Here is a 15,222-nt window from a genome sequence, read left to right on the forward strand (position 1 = left end):
AAGCCATGATCTTATTTTATAAACCCGTTAGTTGGTCAAAGCATCCACCTGGGCTCCTAGAAAGGCCCCACTGTTACCCAGGTAGCATTATCATATGACATCTTAATCCCTCCAATAAAACCTCTTAGAGTTAACCTAATCTCTTCCAGTTTCACTTGAAACTAATTTCCTATTGTTCAGACCTTGGTAGGAACCAGGCGATTTGGTCACAACCCTTCCTGTGGAGGCAATATTCCAGATACAAAAAATAATTAAATCACCCTGTTCAGCCTTCCTTTTGCCAGACTAATTTAAATCCCTGAAACTTCTTTTTCTTTTTTTTTTTTTGGTCACATATTTGGACCTTACATCCTTAAGGGCTTTCGAGGGCAAGTCTCATTATTTACCAGGGTAAAAGCTTTCCCGAAACAGTAACAGCCACAAGGACAACAATACCTTGCAACTTTGTGACGCTTAACTTTTTTTTCCTGGTGCTTTTTTTTTTTGCACATACATTATCTTACTTTGTCTGCTTAATGACTCTGTGAATTAGGGAGGGTGAATGTTATTGTATCCCCGGTGGGAAAAAATACAATGAAACTCATCCTTAATTCACTTGAGGAGAGGTTCAGGATCAAGTTGGACCCATGTGAGGCTTCAGCCACTTCACTGTAGCCTCCCTCGGAACCCGGAGCTGACTTGCTCCTCTGTGGAATGCCTGTGCCTTTTATCAAAGGTCACCCAAGGATAATAATAGCCAATCCTTGTTGAGCATTTAATGTATGTCAGACGTTGCACCCCCTAAGTGCTTTAGATGCATTATTTTTCAACTCTCATGACAAAGGGGACAGTTCTATTCTTATCCTGTTGCTCAGAAGACTAAGATGAAGCTTAGAGAGATTAAGGAACACGCCCAGGATGCCACGGCTCGAGTGAAGGAGGCAGAGTTCAAAGTCAGGGGTGTTATGTCTCCCCACCCTTGCGCTCTCAGATAGGATGCGGTGCTGCCTCAAGAAGCAGCAGAACCCATTCCTCTCCTGCGTTTGCTGCAAAACTCCCGGTGAGGACATTATCTTTCACCCTCCAGAATCTTCCTATGCAAGTACACCGTTTAGAAAATTCTCCCAAAATTTACTACTAGGGATGATGTGCTTCCCCTGGGGGGAAGGGCTTGCTGTTGATGTTGGATTTTGTGTTTTGTGTCGCGTTGTGATTTTTACTCTCTATTAACAAAAAGGAGTGCCATCATGGGAAATAACAAAGAGTTAGGAATCAGAAAGGTCTAGGCTTAGGATGCTCGCTGGGAATCAGAACTTGATGGGCTTAACTATGGAGGACAGTATGGAGTTCCCTTAAAAAACTAAAAATAGACTTTACCATAAGATAAAGCAATCCTATTCCTGGGCATATATCTGGAGGAAATTCTAATTCAAAAAGACACCTGCACCCCAATGTTCATAGCAGCACTATTTACAATAGCCAAGACATGGAAGCAACCTAAATGTCCATCAATAGATGACTGGATAAAGAAGTTGTGGTATACACACACACACACACACACACACAATGGAATATTACTCAGCCATAAAAAACAATGAAGTAGTGCCATTTGCAACAACACGGAAGGACCTAGAGATTACCATATTGAGTGAAGTACATCAGACAGAGACAGACAAATATCATATGATAACACTTATAAGTGGAATCTAAAAAAAAAGATATGAATTCTATTTACAAACTAAAAGAAAAAAAAAAGAACTTGATTGGCCTAATCGCAGCTGTTTGCTTACATAACTTCATAAAGTGAGTTGTTTTATCTCTTTGAGCCTTGATTAATTTCCTTTCTAAAATGGGTACCGTAATAGCAAATTTAGATACCACTGTGAGCGTTGGACATAAGGTATGTGAAAGGACAGTCATAGTAGTAATGTGTCTTATTTTAGGGAAATCCCCATTATTTTGGTCTTGGTAGGAGGTAAGTTTCCAACGTTTGATGTGGAAATTAAAGAGGGATGATGATTGACAAAGTTGTTGGCCATTGGCTGTATATTCGACCTCCAGCCCATCTCTCCTCCCTGGAGGTCAGGGGGTTGGGATTGGAATTTCCAACCTTCTAATAACACAGTTGGTTTCCTGGCAACCAGCTGCCATCCTTAGGTGCAGTCCAAAAGTCATCTCATTAACATAACAAAAGACGCTTTTAATCTCTCTTAGATTCTTAGGAAATTCCAAGGGTTTTAGGAGCTCTGTGCCAGAAATGACAAAGACTAAACAGAAATTTCTTTTTATTAATCACCATATCAAACTGTCCATCCTCACTAAATTTGTAGCATAACTGACAGCTGAGGGTCTTAAGGGAAGTTTGGAGTGTCCATTGTCCATGGAAGGTTTTTGGTCAGTGGCCATAAATGCATGTCCAGCAGGAAATAGCCTGACACAGTATTTCCAAGTCTGCTCCCTTATCACTCCTAGCCCAGAACACCAGCTCATTGTGAAATATTTGTTTATAAAACACTCCTAGGCTACTTCATACACCCTTCCACGGAAAGTGATCCCAGGAGGCCTGATTATTCTCAGCTCTCTAAAGCAAAGCAAGCAGTCTGCCGACTACTCACATGCTGGTCATGCAGAATTTCTGCTGTACAGACGGTGTGCGGTCCCTACTGCCAAAGCCATTCTCCCTTCATCCTTGCTGGCAAAGTCCCCAGCTCCAAGGAGAAATCCTTATGACTCTCAATTTACCATTGAGACCCAAACACCTTGCCAGAAATTGGTTCAGAGATGCATCTTAAAGCAGTTCTAGCCAATGAGATGTGAGAAATAGGCTGCAGCTTTGGGGCGTAGGTTTCATTGCTGACAAAAAGGAACACAGGAGAAGAGACAGCCCCCTCCTTCCTTTGGACATTTTGGTGTTTGTATGTAAGGCTGGAAGTGGCAGCAGCCAGTCTAGGACCACGATTTCACCAAGCACAAAGCTAATATGGTGGGACAGCTGAAAATTAGAAGAAATGTGGTTTCATAATAATGTCAATAAACCTTGAATTCATCCATTCTGAAGACAGCTCACCTCAGGATGCCTTGCAATTTGAAATCTGAAAACTCCCTTACTGTTTTGATTGGTTGCATCAATGTCATGTGTTACTTGCAGCTGAATGCATCCCAACACATGCATCTCAAGAGCCATTCACCCAGGCCTCTCCATCACCCCAGGCGGAGCTATAATGTCAACTGCATAGTTTTTATAATTCTCTTATGTGTGAAAGTGTTTCTGTTTGGTAGCTCTCTGGGACCACCTGCCTAGCACTCAAAATTGCCAGTATTACGTGGACACCCCTCATGGAAGTCCTGACTAGAGGTACAAGGGGCTTAAGTCCTGGAAATAACAGTATTGCTAACAACAATAACAACACACACACACATATGTCTGCTATGTTCCAGGTACTGTTCTTTTGCATTTGGAGAAGTTTTGCTATTAAGAAAGAGATAAATAGAGCAGTGGCTTGCGGGTCAAGAAAGGGTTTCACCAAGAGTACTCATAAGATCGTCCCAGCACTAACCCAACATCCACATAATTTTCAAACACGTCAATCCTCAGTCCTTGGAGCATCTACTCCAAGCAAAGTTGTGTTTAAGACCCCAGCCCTTAGTCTGAACTCATGTTATAGCTGCCAAAAGCCATAGTAGAGAATCTTATCAGGGTAAGAGGGACACAGGAGGGAAACCCTTTCTTCATTAAGCCTTGCTAAGGTGACAATCATTCTGTTCTGGGAGAACAGAATCCAAACCATTTGAAATTTGAACTCCATTGAGAGAAATCTCTCATCAAGTGGTTAATTTTGACATTATCTATCTGCTATATTTGAGGGAGGGAGATTGACCTATGCCTAAGCATGGGCAATTCAGGTATGTTTGCCTTATTGAAAAATTCAGAAATGTTTCATGGCCTTTGTTACCTCCAGTTCTTCACCCACCAGTCACTCTTTAAATCAATCCCTTCCACCCCCTCAAAAGCTTCTGATACTAGTACTTTATGGAAAACGGCTCTTGTTAAAGTCACTATTGACCTCCATCTTGCTGGATCCAGTTCTAGTCTTACATGACCTCTTCACAGTAGGAATGGTGTCTACTGGACTTACTGAAGCATTCTTGATGCCTAGCAGAGGTCTAGCACATAGTAGGTGCTCAATAAGTATTTGTGAATGAATGAATGAATATGTATTCTGTGTCACATGATGTGTTGGGGGCAGAAGTTAGTTCTGTAAGTCAGAGTCCAGAGTTGTTGCTACTAAAACATACCTTGATGGAGCTTTACATGGTGAGATGGAGGTGTCTCACTTCAGCATTTTCTAAAGACCAGAGCCAAACACCACTTTTTCTTCTTTGCTTTTATAAACAACTAAATCCAGGAGCACGTTGAGTCTCGGAATCACTTTCCCTTTTCAAACATTTTCCCCAACAAATTTCATTGCCCAGTAAGCAGGTGCATGATGGAATATGTTCAGAAAATTTCTCACATAGGCATCAGTTTTGTTTTGAGTTCTATACCCTTCCTCAGCTCTCTCAATAATGCTCTGAAAGAACAATTAAACCCTAAATTTTTGACAAGGGGACAGGAAGGGAAAATAATCTGTTTTAAGAACACGGTTATCAATCACATAAACTGCCAACTAATTACTACAATGTACCAAATAGCCAAAAGTGATGAGTATCTTTTGTTGAGAGGTTTCAACAGCCAAGAACAGGGCCAGAAGACCCAGCTGGGAGGCCCTGCTGCTCTAACCAAAGACAAGCCACAACGTCCACATAACATCCAAATTCACCACTTGGGAAGCCAATCTGGTGGGTTTCTTGTTTTGTTTTGTTTTTGCACAAAACCTCATGAAATCTCAGCTAGAACACAAAGGCAATAGACTTCACAGTTTCTTTGGAAGCGAATGGCCTCGTGCCACGGCCAGTCTTTACGGGAAAGATAAATGTTAGCTCATTCAAGAGAGTGACAATGATTGCCTATCAATCCTCTTTTCCTGGAGACACCATTCTAGTGCCCAGTGGCCAAAAAGAATTGGAAAAGGTATTTACCCACAGTATCCAGAGGCCAAGTAGCTGGAAATGGCTTCTGAATGTCAACCAAGGTCATAGTAAGGCAAGAGGGAAACGGTGACGGAACATTAAGCCTTCAAAATGAACCTCGGCCATCACCAGGAAAGAGTGATGGGATTGGGACCAGGTGGGAATGCAATGTACTGAGAGGGCCTGGGAAAGAGGGTCAGAACCAAGCAGCACTGGGTCTTGAGGTCCAGGTGTGTGAGTGCATCAGGGAGATGAGCTCCTGCAGGGCTGACTGTCAATGGCCATTTTCTACTAGAAATGTTTCTTCTTCACATCTTGGGACACTGACAAGATGCAGCCAATCCAGTGAGACCTACTCACCTTTGCAGGTTTCTCTTCACCGCAGAACCAATGAAGGAAGACATTCTGGTGCTTGTTTAGTTTCCACCAGTGTCCTGGTTGCCTCTGGAATAAAAAGAAAAATTTGCCTGATACCAGTAGGTGACATTTGACTTTTTGGGAGTTATTCTCTCTCTGAAGGACAAATACATCCTCAAACGTATTTCAGCCAAGGCTTCCAATGCCCTGTGTTCTGCAAACGCCATGACAGCTATACAGTAGCTAGTTATGCCTAAGGGTAGAGCAAAGTCTGAAATTTAGGGTAACAAAGTAGGGCATCTCAAAATCAGGCATCTTCTGAATTAATAACCTATTTTGGGTGATGATTTTTTTACGGTGACCTCGCTAAGCTAATATCATACTTTTTGTATTAATGCAGAGGCTTTGGGGAAACCTGAACACTCAACATTTTGCACAGACTCATTCAGCCCTTGGCCTTGGTGTTCCCAAGGAACAGGGAGAACACAGGTGTCCCCACGGTGATGATGACGATGAACCAGAACTTGAGGAGGAGTTTTAGGGTGCTACACCGGGGATTCAGCTAGATGTGCTTGTTAATTAGTAAGACCGGGGAAGGTGAGAGGGGAGTGGAGAAAGCTAAATTAGTATCATTTTGGGGGGAATGGAACATCACCTAGTGCTGAAGGAAGGCTGCATCCTAATATCCAAGTCTTCCAGTCTGCAGGGACCACCCAAATATTCAGGTTTCCCCGCAAATGGGTAGAGTGTAGCTTCTGCAGTTTTAGACACGGCAATAAACCAAAAGGCCACGTAGGTCGTCACTTTCTAAGAGTTCCATGAGCAGGTATTGAGCCTCCAGCATAAGGTGAGGCTCAACGAGTAGGATGTTTTGTTCTTCGAGGGCAAAGGTTGTGTTCTGATTCATCTCAGAATCCCCAGGGAGTATTTGTGAACAGACAAATGGATGAACCGCAGGGAAAACGGTGCAGAGTGGGCCTTGCCCCAGTCATAGGTTGGGAGTGAGATCCTAGGCATATTATTGGAACAGAAGCTGGTGACTATAGTATCTACATAATGGGTCACTCCATGGGGTTTCTTGCTCAAGAATAGGACTGGAGCCCAGACACCCAACAGGAGCAACTCATCCGATTCAGACGCGCCACAAAGGGCTTGGGGCAGAATGCTCCCAGAACTGCTCCTGAGAACTGGCTACAGACAGGTGGGTGGGCTTCAAGAGGCTGCAGCTATGGGGATGAGGGTGGGGTCTCTGAGACTGGGCAGACCTTCACCTGGGATGAGCATCTGGTCTGTGCCTGGGATTGACCTACTGAAATGCTCTGTACCGGCTGGTACTGTACTGAGACCCCTGAGGGCCCCTGCCAACATTCTGGCCACTCCCGCTTCTCCCCGCTGCAGCCTTTGGACGCCCCATGATCTGGCAACTAAAGGGGTTGATTCCTGGCACGACAGGGTCTGGATCTGCACTGGGGGGAAGGGGGAGGCTGTGCTATGCAGGTTACTATAGGTTTTGAATATCATCCTGTATTTACCTCAAGGCGAGGTTAACCACAGGGTCTCCAGTGGGTTGCGAGAGCGTGAGAGCTATTTTTGAGGGTGTTGGGTAAACAGAGGCTAGTTCCACAGTCTTTATTCTTCCTAAACTCTGAACCTCCAGATCAGTCCAATAAGGAGCAAGTCTGTGGACTCAGCCTGGTCTGAGCAGCCTCGTGTTCAGACCACCACCACCTGCCCTTTTCATAGAGCTGCTTGTCCCCCAAGAACTCAAAGGAAAACAGATGTGCCTTGGGCCAGGGTCTGTGCTGGAACAGGAACTAAATTCCAGAAGGCTGAGGGTTCCTTGTACAGAGAAACATACCAAACCCAGGATGCACGCTCTCTCTTTTCTTTTCTTTTGTTCTTATTTTCCCTTCCTCTGGTTACAGGTTCCCTTTTCGCTGTATCCTGCTCACTCGCCCCTGCAGTTGGACACTTGGCTCTCTAAGGGCAATCAGGTCCTCTCTCAAAAAAATGAAGGGTGCTAAAATTAATCTGACCCGATCCCCTTAGGAGGTCCTGTGTCCCTATTTCCGGACATGCTGTCTGATTGTCCGATTCCATCTCTGATTTGCTGAGTGACTGCATTGTCCTTCCAACAAAGCTCCCTTCCTTTTTTTCTGTTGCTCACATCCTGAGAATCCCGACCAATAGATCCAGGTAGTAAGAAACAAAAATCACAGGAAAGAGACATAAGTGGAGCCTCATTAAAAACCACATAGGGAGGAGGGGTTCGCTCAGTGGTAGAGTGTGTGCTTAGCACGCACAATGTCCTGGCTTTAATCCCTGGTACTCCACTAAAAATAAGAACTATATAAACCTAATTATCTCCCCCCACAAAAAATAAAAGTGAGTAAATAAAAACCACAGAGACAGTTATTTTATACTAGTATAGACACAAGGACCTGGAACCCGTCAATAGTTTTGTTAGTTGGATTTGAACTTCAGAGATTATGGAATGAAGGGTTTCTGCATCCAAAACACTGTCGGCGGAACGTTTCTTAAATACAATTACACTTAAAATTAGCCTGACTTCTATGCTGTGCTGCCACTGTCTTTTTGTCACTTTGGCAGAACCTTAGGGAAAGAACAAAAAGGGGGTTTTATTGAAGGGCTGAACGTTGAGAGACGGAGCCACAGTGAGCCAGCCCATGTCTGACATCCCTTCAGGGAACTCGAACTAGTTTTTCATTTTCTCCAGGAGCCATTTACTTCGAGCTTTTCTCTTACCCTCAGAAGAATTTGGGGGTGACAAGCACCTTCTGAGCTAACTCTAGGGGCTCAATTCAGGAAAAAAAGAAATCGTGGGAACAGCAGTGGGGGAAATTAGCAAAGGTGAATAACTCGAGTTTACAAAACAGTAAATGGAGAAATCAGTGATTCAGGACGCTGATCGTTTATTTTGACAGGTGTAGTTTATCTCTGCTCATTTATAATAATTATACATTGTGAAGACTCATTATCCTGCCCCCCTTCTGTCTCAGTGCTGAGAGCAGTTAAAAGTAAATTTGGCAAGTCTGTTGGGGGGAGGGAGATAATGGGTATTAATGACCAAATGGGAAATCTATACTTGGGCCACTTACTGTGAGGGTCGTTGAAAGGGTATAGTCAGGCTTTGAAATAACATTTCTAAACTCTTGATTTTTTTTTTTCCCTCCCATCAGTGCTTCGTTGGGATTAAATATGTTCAAAGGCTCACTTTCCCTTTTCTTGTTACTCTTTCTCCTCCTAAGAACACAGAATCTCTTGGATTCAGAGTTGAGAATGATCTTGGTTTGGGGATGGAAGTCAATACAGATGTTTTGGAAAATCCTGGAATGTTTATTATTTTGACCAGGGATATTGGGGAAACAATGTAATCACACGGATCTTGGAGCCAGATTGTTTCCAACTTCTGCTACTTACTAAATGTGTTCATTACAACTCGGTTCTGCTATCACGCCGTTAATGTTGGGGTAATAATAGTACCTACCTCAAAGGTTTGTTTGGAGGATTAAATTAGTTCATATAAATAAAAGTGCTTAGAACAGTGCCTCGAACTTACTAAACACTGTATATTATTTATTATTATTATTGCTATTATTATTTATAAGAGAGAGGCAATAACAGTATCTACCTTATGGACTACGCTGTGCAGGTTAACTAAAATACTTCATATGGAGCTCTGGACAAAAATTAGTTATTTTTAGTATCCATTCTGATTTTGTAATAGTAAAACTCTGAGCTCAGAATTGTCTTAGAACTGAAACTTTCAACGCACAGCATATTGCACAGTTTTTAGTTCAACAAGCATATTCCATGTGTCCATTTATGGTCAAGTCCTGGGAATACAAGATGAATTACACCACCATCCTAACCCTCAGAAAGGGAAGGGAAACAGAGAAGCGAATACTGTAGTGGAGCTAAAAGAGATGTTGAGAGACCCTCCACCACTCCACGTAGAGTTGAAGATAAAAATATCGTAAATTGCCTTTTTTGAAAAGACTTGTTAAAAAAAAGCGGTTGACCCTTTAGAAGCATTTAAATAACCGGGTCTCTTTCTCCACCTTTCACCTCCACCTCTCTTTCCACCAGTGAGGTCCGTGTCCTCCCACTTTACACAGATGAAGAGTGCTCTGCTGCCTCTTGGACATATGCTCTGGTTTTGCTTTCAAGCGTATTCACTCAGGACCACCATTAGCCCGAACTGTGCCTTAGTTCAAATTAGAAACAGGATTCCTTGTCCTGGGTGCCCTGGTGCAGACGATCTTGCACAAGTTGAACGTGACAGCCCCATGTCTCTCCACGTTCCAACTTACTTTGTGGGCACGTCAACTCTGGGTAGCTCTGCAAGTGAAGACATCCTTTGAAATCTAACTGGTTAAGAACTGCTGCTGCTCTAGGGACGCTTTCCAAAAAGGCAAAGTTTGCATTTTTTAAAAGAGAGGGAGCAAGAAGTATGTTATATGGGGAAGGTTTTACAAAGAGGCTCGATATTGGAACTGTTGCCTCTAACTTCTATGTCCTCCAGCCTCAACCACCCAGATTATAGGATGGGGTCACTTCACACTTATGCCCAAATTACAGTGGCTGGAATGCTCTCTACCCACATCCTCTCATGCAGGAATGTGGGCCATTTGGGGGTGAATTCCTTAAAAGGTCACTCTGGAATCTGGCTACAGGATCCCTGCAGCTGTCACTGTTCCCCACACTCAGCATGACTGCTTCTGGACTCCATGCAGGGTGGAGTGACTCAGTCCCTTCCAAACTTCCAGGGCTCGGGGTGTGGGCTTCTGTGCAGGGGTGGGAAGAGACATCTCATAATATAACCCATCATGGCTTATAAGGAGGCCCCCAAAATTGGTAAGACCATGACAATCTGCCTCCCACAGCTAACTGTCCACTAGGTTAATCCCTAAAGGGGGTCCATCATGAAGATTGGTACCTCATCTTCCCCTACAAAACCCCCAGCACTGACCCCATTATGCCTTCTATCCCTTGTTACCTCAGTCACCACCACACTCCCAAGCCTCTTAATTTTTGATTTTCTATCTCACTTAGCCTCTTAGGCTCATCGGACACAATGGATCATTCTTTCCTTCTCAAAATCCTTTCTTCACTTGGCTTCTGAGCCACCCCATTCCTCCTATTTCCCTCTTATCCCCGACTGGCTGCTTCTTCCCAACCTCCTTTGCTGGCCTTTCCTCCTCCTTCTGACTCTACAAGATTTGGAATTTCCCAGGACACAGTTCTGTTCACTCTCACTTCCTTTGTGAACTCACTTATTAGCCCTGTGGAATTAAATGTCATCTATATTCTTAAGACTTCCTTTTTTCTTTCTCTACTCTCATCTCTTCCCTGAGCTCCAGGATTCTGTATCCAGCTGTCTATTTTGGATTCACCTACAGAGGTGATTTTCTAAATGGTATAAGCAGACCTCTTCATTTTATCTCCCAGTCCTCTTCTCCTCCATCAATAAGTGGCATCGTTCTATGGCCAGTTTCTCAGGCTCCAAACTCTACAAGTTCTCCTTGAATTCTCACTTTCCCCTGGCCCCGGTTCCAATCCAACAGAAAATCCAAAACAGGTCACGTTTTACCACCTCCTCTTTACCATTCCAATCCCGGATGCTATAATCCCTGGTGGCATGATACAACAGTCTCCTGACTGACTTCCCAATGCCGCTCCGGCCACCTACATTCAATTCTCCACACAACAGCTGGAAGGGTCTTTTAAAACCACAAATCAGTTCATGGTGCGCTTTTGCTAAAAACCTACTGAAGATTCCTCAGCATCTCAGAATGAAATCCCAGACTCCTCACAATTGCCTCCAAGGGCACATGGTATATTCAGCCCCCAGGTTATCTCTGTGAACCCATTTTCTACTATTTGGTGCCTGGAATGTTTCATCATGGTTTTGCATATAGTTTGGTCCATCACTTCATTTAAATCTTTACTTAACTGTTATCTCTTCAGAGAGGTCTTTCCTGCCCACTCTGTTTGAAATAGCACTTCCCTCTTATTCCCTCTAAATTGTTTATTTTTCTTATAGCATTTATTCTACAACATATATATATATAATGTATGTATATAACACATATATACTTATGTATATATCTGCGTTTAAAAACTCAGTATAATTGATAATATTAACAGAATATAAGAAAAGTCAACGAACATGCCAATAGATGTAAAAGCACATTTGAAAAAAGTCAATACCTAGTCATAATAAAATCTCTAGGCAGACTAGGAATAGAAGGGAACTTCCCTAATCTGTTAAAACACACATTTAAAAAAACCTTACAAATAACATGATAATTAATAGTAAAATATTGAATTCTTCCACCCTTAGATCAAGAATAAGGCAAACATCTCCACGATCTTGGATCTATTCAATATTGTACTGAACAGCTTAGCCTTAGCAATAAGACAAGATAAAGAAATAAAATGCATAAGGATCAAAAGGGAAGAAGTAAAACTGTCTCTACTTGCAGATGTCATGATTATTTTTACATAGAAAAGTCTAAGGAATCTACAAAACAACTACTAGAAATAGTAAGTGGATTTTACAAGGGTGCATGATTCAAGATCAATATAAACAAATCACCTATGTTATATATGTGGGCAGAATATAATTGGAAAATGAAATTTTAAAATTATATTTATAATAACATTTAAAACATACTTAGAACTAAATATACCCAAAGATCTGTACTCTAAAAAATTATACAACATTGTTGAGAGAAGTAAAATAACTAAATAAATAGAAATGTATACCAGGTTCAAGGATTGGAAGACTAAAAAAAAAATACATATATAGTTCATGTTTATTGTCTGCATCTCCCACCGGGACGTAAGCTCTTTGGGAGCAGGAATTTTTTTCCTGTTTCATTCCCTGACGTATCTTTGGTGTCCATTAACATTGTCTGATACACAGTAGTTGCTCATTAAATATTTGCTGAATAAATTTCTATACAAGGCTCCAAAACAGTTTTGATTTTGCTAAGAGTCTCATAAAGTTTCTCAATATAACAATCCTATCTGTCTTATTCCTCTAGCAATAGGGACCAAAATTGACTCTAGTGGCCTTACAGATAGAGACTATCCCCTTCATCATCTTCACATCCTCTTCAATCCCTGGCTCCCAATCAGAACTCTAGCCTCTACTATTAGTCTCTGAAAATAGGCTCCCAGAGTAAATGGAGTGCAGAGACTCCTTGCAGGCCAAAGCACCTTATTAGAGCAGGCAGTATCTGCCAGTGGTGGAGAGGAATAGATTCAGGTCTTGTAGCAAGGTTGGGTAGTCCTGAATAGTTTCCCTAAAACAACAAGGAACCAGAAATAGGACACCCAAATGGAAGCTGAATTCTGTAATGGTTCCCAAGGATGCAGATTAGAATTGAGAGACAAAACCAAAAACAAAAAGTCAGAAGCCATATAGATAGACTCTGCAGAGGGGGAGAATGTGGGACCATTGTTATGACCAGGCTTGACCCTCTTCTGAGGAGCTTATCTAAAAGGATTGGAAACCCCAAAGGATTTGAAGTCAGTTATGGGTTTAAAACCCAGTAGTATGCGTGGAGAAAGCTCTTGCTTTCCCTGAGGTTTACTTTCTTTCTCTATAAATTAGGGATTTTAATATTTGCCATGCCTACCTTGTAGGATCACTGTGATGATCAAATGAGACCAGTGTCATGGAAAGACTATTGTTATATTAGCCAAGACTTATCATTATTTAAGCTCTGAAGGAGGCTCAAGTTTAAGTCTTCATGGTTTGTTATCTAATTTGACCTGAATTCTCATAATATAAGCTCCTTCCATATTCAAATATAAATATAAAAATCCCTTTTGCTGCCAAACATATGATTGTAGGGAAGACAATTTATGCCTTTGGTTACCTGCGATTTGCAGTGACTATGCCATCTTCTCATATGGTTGAAAAGCATCTCTTCCACACTTGGTCTTATTTTCTAGCTACATAATTCCCTTCAGAGGCTCTTTTATAAATTATCCAAGAAAAAAAGCATTCGGTAAATACAAGATTCCAACGAAGGGGCATCCAATATCTGGAATAAAGACAGAATTAATTCAGAATAATTACATAGATCTCCCATTTAAAAACTTCAACATCAGGTTTACATTTAGCCATAATATTAAGTAGTTGGACCATGTTCAACTTGTTTTTATAATGAAATCTTGTTGGTAAACTAAATTGCTTTAAAAAAAAAAAAAGGATGGTCCTCCTGGCTTATATAACAAGCACAAAATAACTAAACATTATTAAAATTAACTACACGTCATGCAGAAATAGAATATTTAATACTATTGAGTGCTTTAGTCATACATGGAAGAGCTGTTAAGTAGGTCAGATCAATGACAAGAAACGTCACATCACTCTAGAGCTTCTCAGATAGGCATGTATATTTCTCAGCATCTCTTATCTTCTGCCTTGAACATTGCTTCTCATCACTGTTTTTTCTTAGCAAATTTACCTGACTTTAGGTCAGTCTCTGCCCTTGTCTACAATGAAAAAAGACAATTCACCCAATATGATTCCCCAGGAACTGGTAAATTCTAAACCGTTGTTTCTGTGGCTCTGCGAGGTAGAAAAGTGAGACTAAGACATATGAGGGAAAGGAAGAACACGTTCCTGACTTGTCTAGATTCTAAATGATACTGAAACACGAGCCATATGGCCAAGACCTCAAAGCTAGGAAGTGGCCACACTGGGATTTTAGCTCAAGTCTGACTCTAAACATTGTTCTTTTCTACAGACACAGCCCTGTCTCTTGTGGGAAGAATTACACAATGCTTAGAAAAGATTTGGATGGAAACGAGTGACAACCAGAAACGTTACAAAAAAGCCATTTCACACAATGGTTTGAAATATTCCATCCCCATTTGATATAGGGATTTGTGATGGTCTCCATGACCCATCACATCAGTGATAAAAATAACCATTGGCCCAATTGCTTAGAGCTGGAAATAAATCAGACAAAGGCAATCAATCAGTCAAATATTTCAAGTGTCTTCTGTTTGCTCAACACTGTACTCGGCTCTGTGGGAAATGACAGCTTGCACATCAAAGCTCTTTGACAAGCAAGAAGTGAATGTGAAATAGTATTATTAGAGAAAAACTACATGAGGTGGTCCAGCTTCAAAGAACTTAAAATTTTAATGGGGGGTGAAGGGGGTTTTCAAATAACAATAGATCTCCACCATCATAAACAGCACAGAAAATGTATTTAACTAAGGATTAGACCAGGGGCAGGCACATTTTTTCTGCAGAGTGAGATAAAAAAAAAAAAAATTAGGCATCGTGGGACATACGGTCTCTGTTGTAACTACTCAGTGTGACTGTTGTGTTGCCGAAACATGGCCTCCGTACCCCGTTTACTGAATTGAGACTCGAGGACAGAGTTTTGGATGAAGTTGAAAAGGCAGCTTTATTTGTTTTCCAGGCAAAAGAGGTCACAGTAGGCTGATGCCTCAAAGACTGTGAACCTGCTAGGCAGACAAGGCAGGGAGTTTTATAGTAGAAGTTAGAGAATTCAAGAGGTGGAGCTAGTTTCCATAGAGACTGCATACAGGGCAACAAATTGTTGCAAAGTTGTTCTTGTTTTTGCAAAAGCAACGATCCCCTTCTTTTTGCTGGGTATGACCCTCACCGCCAGCTTTGGGACTCTTCTAATATTCTTGTGCCTGGAACAAAGGGTCTTAGGAAGGGGGTCTGTGGAAAAATGCTTTAGAGAAAAACTTGTGCAGTTTAAAGTCAGGTTGATAAATGCACCTAGTATTTCA

Source organism: Camelus ferus, chromosome 12 (assembly GCF_009834535.1).
Source record: "Camelus ferus isolate YT-003-E chromosome 12, BCGSAC_Cfer_1.0, whole genome shotgun sequence".
In the NCBI taxonomy this organism is placed as follows: Eukaryota; Metazoa; Chordata; class Mammalia; order Artiodactyla; family Camelidae; genus Camelus; species Camelus ferus.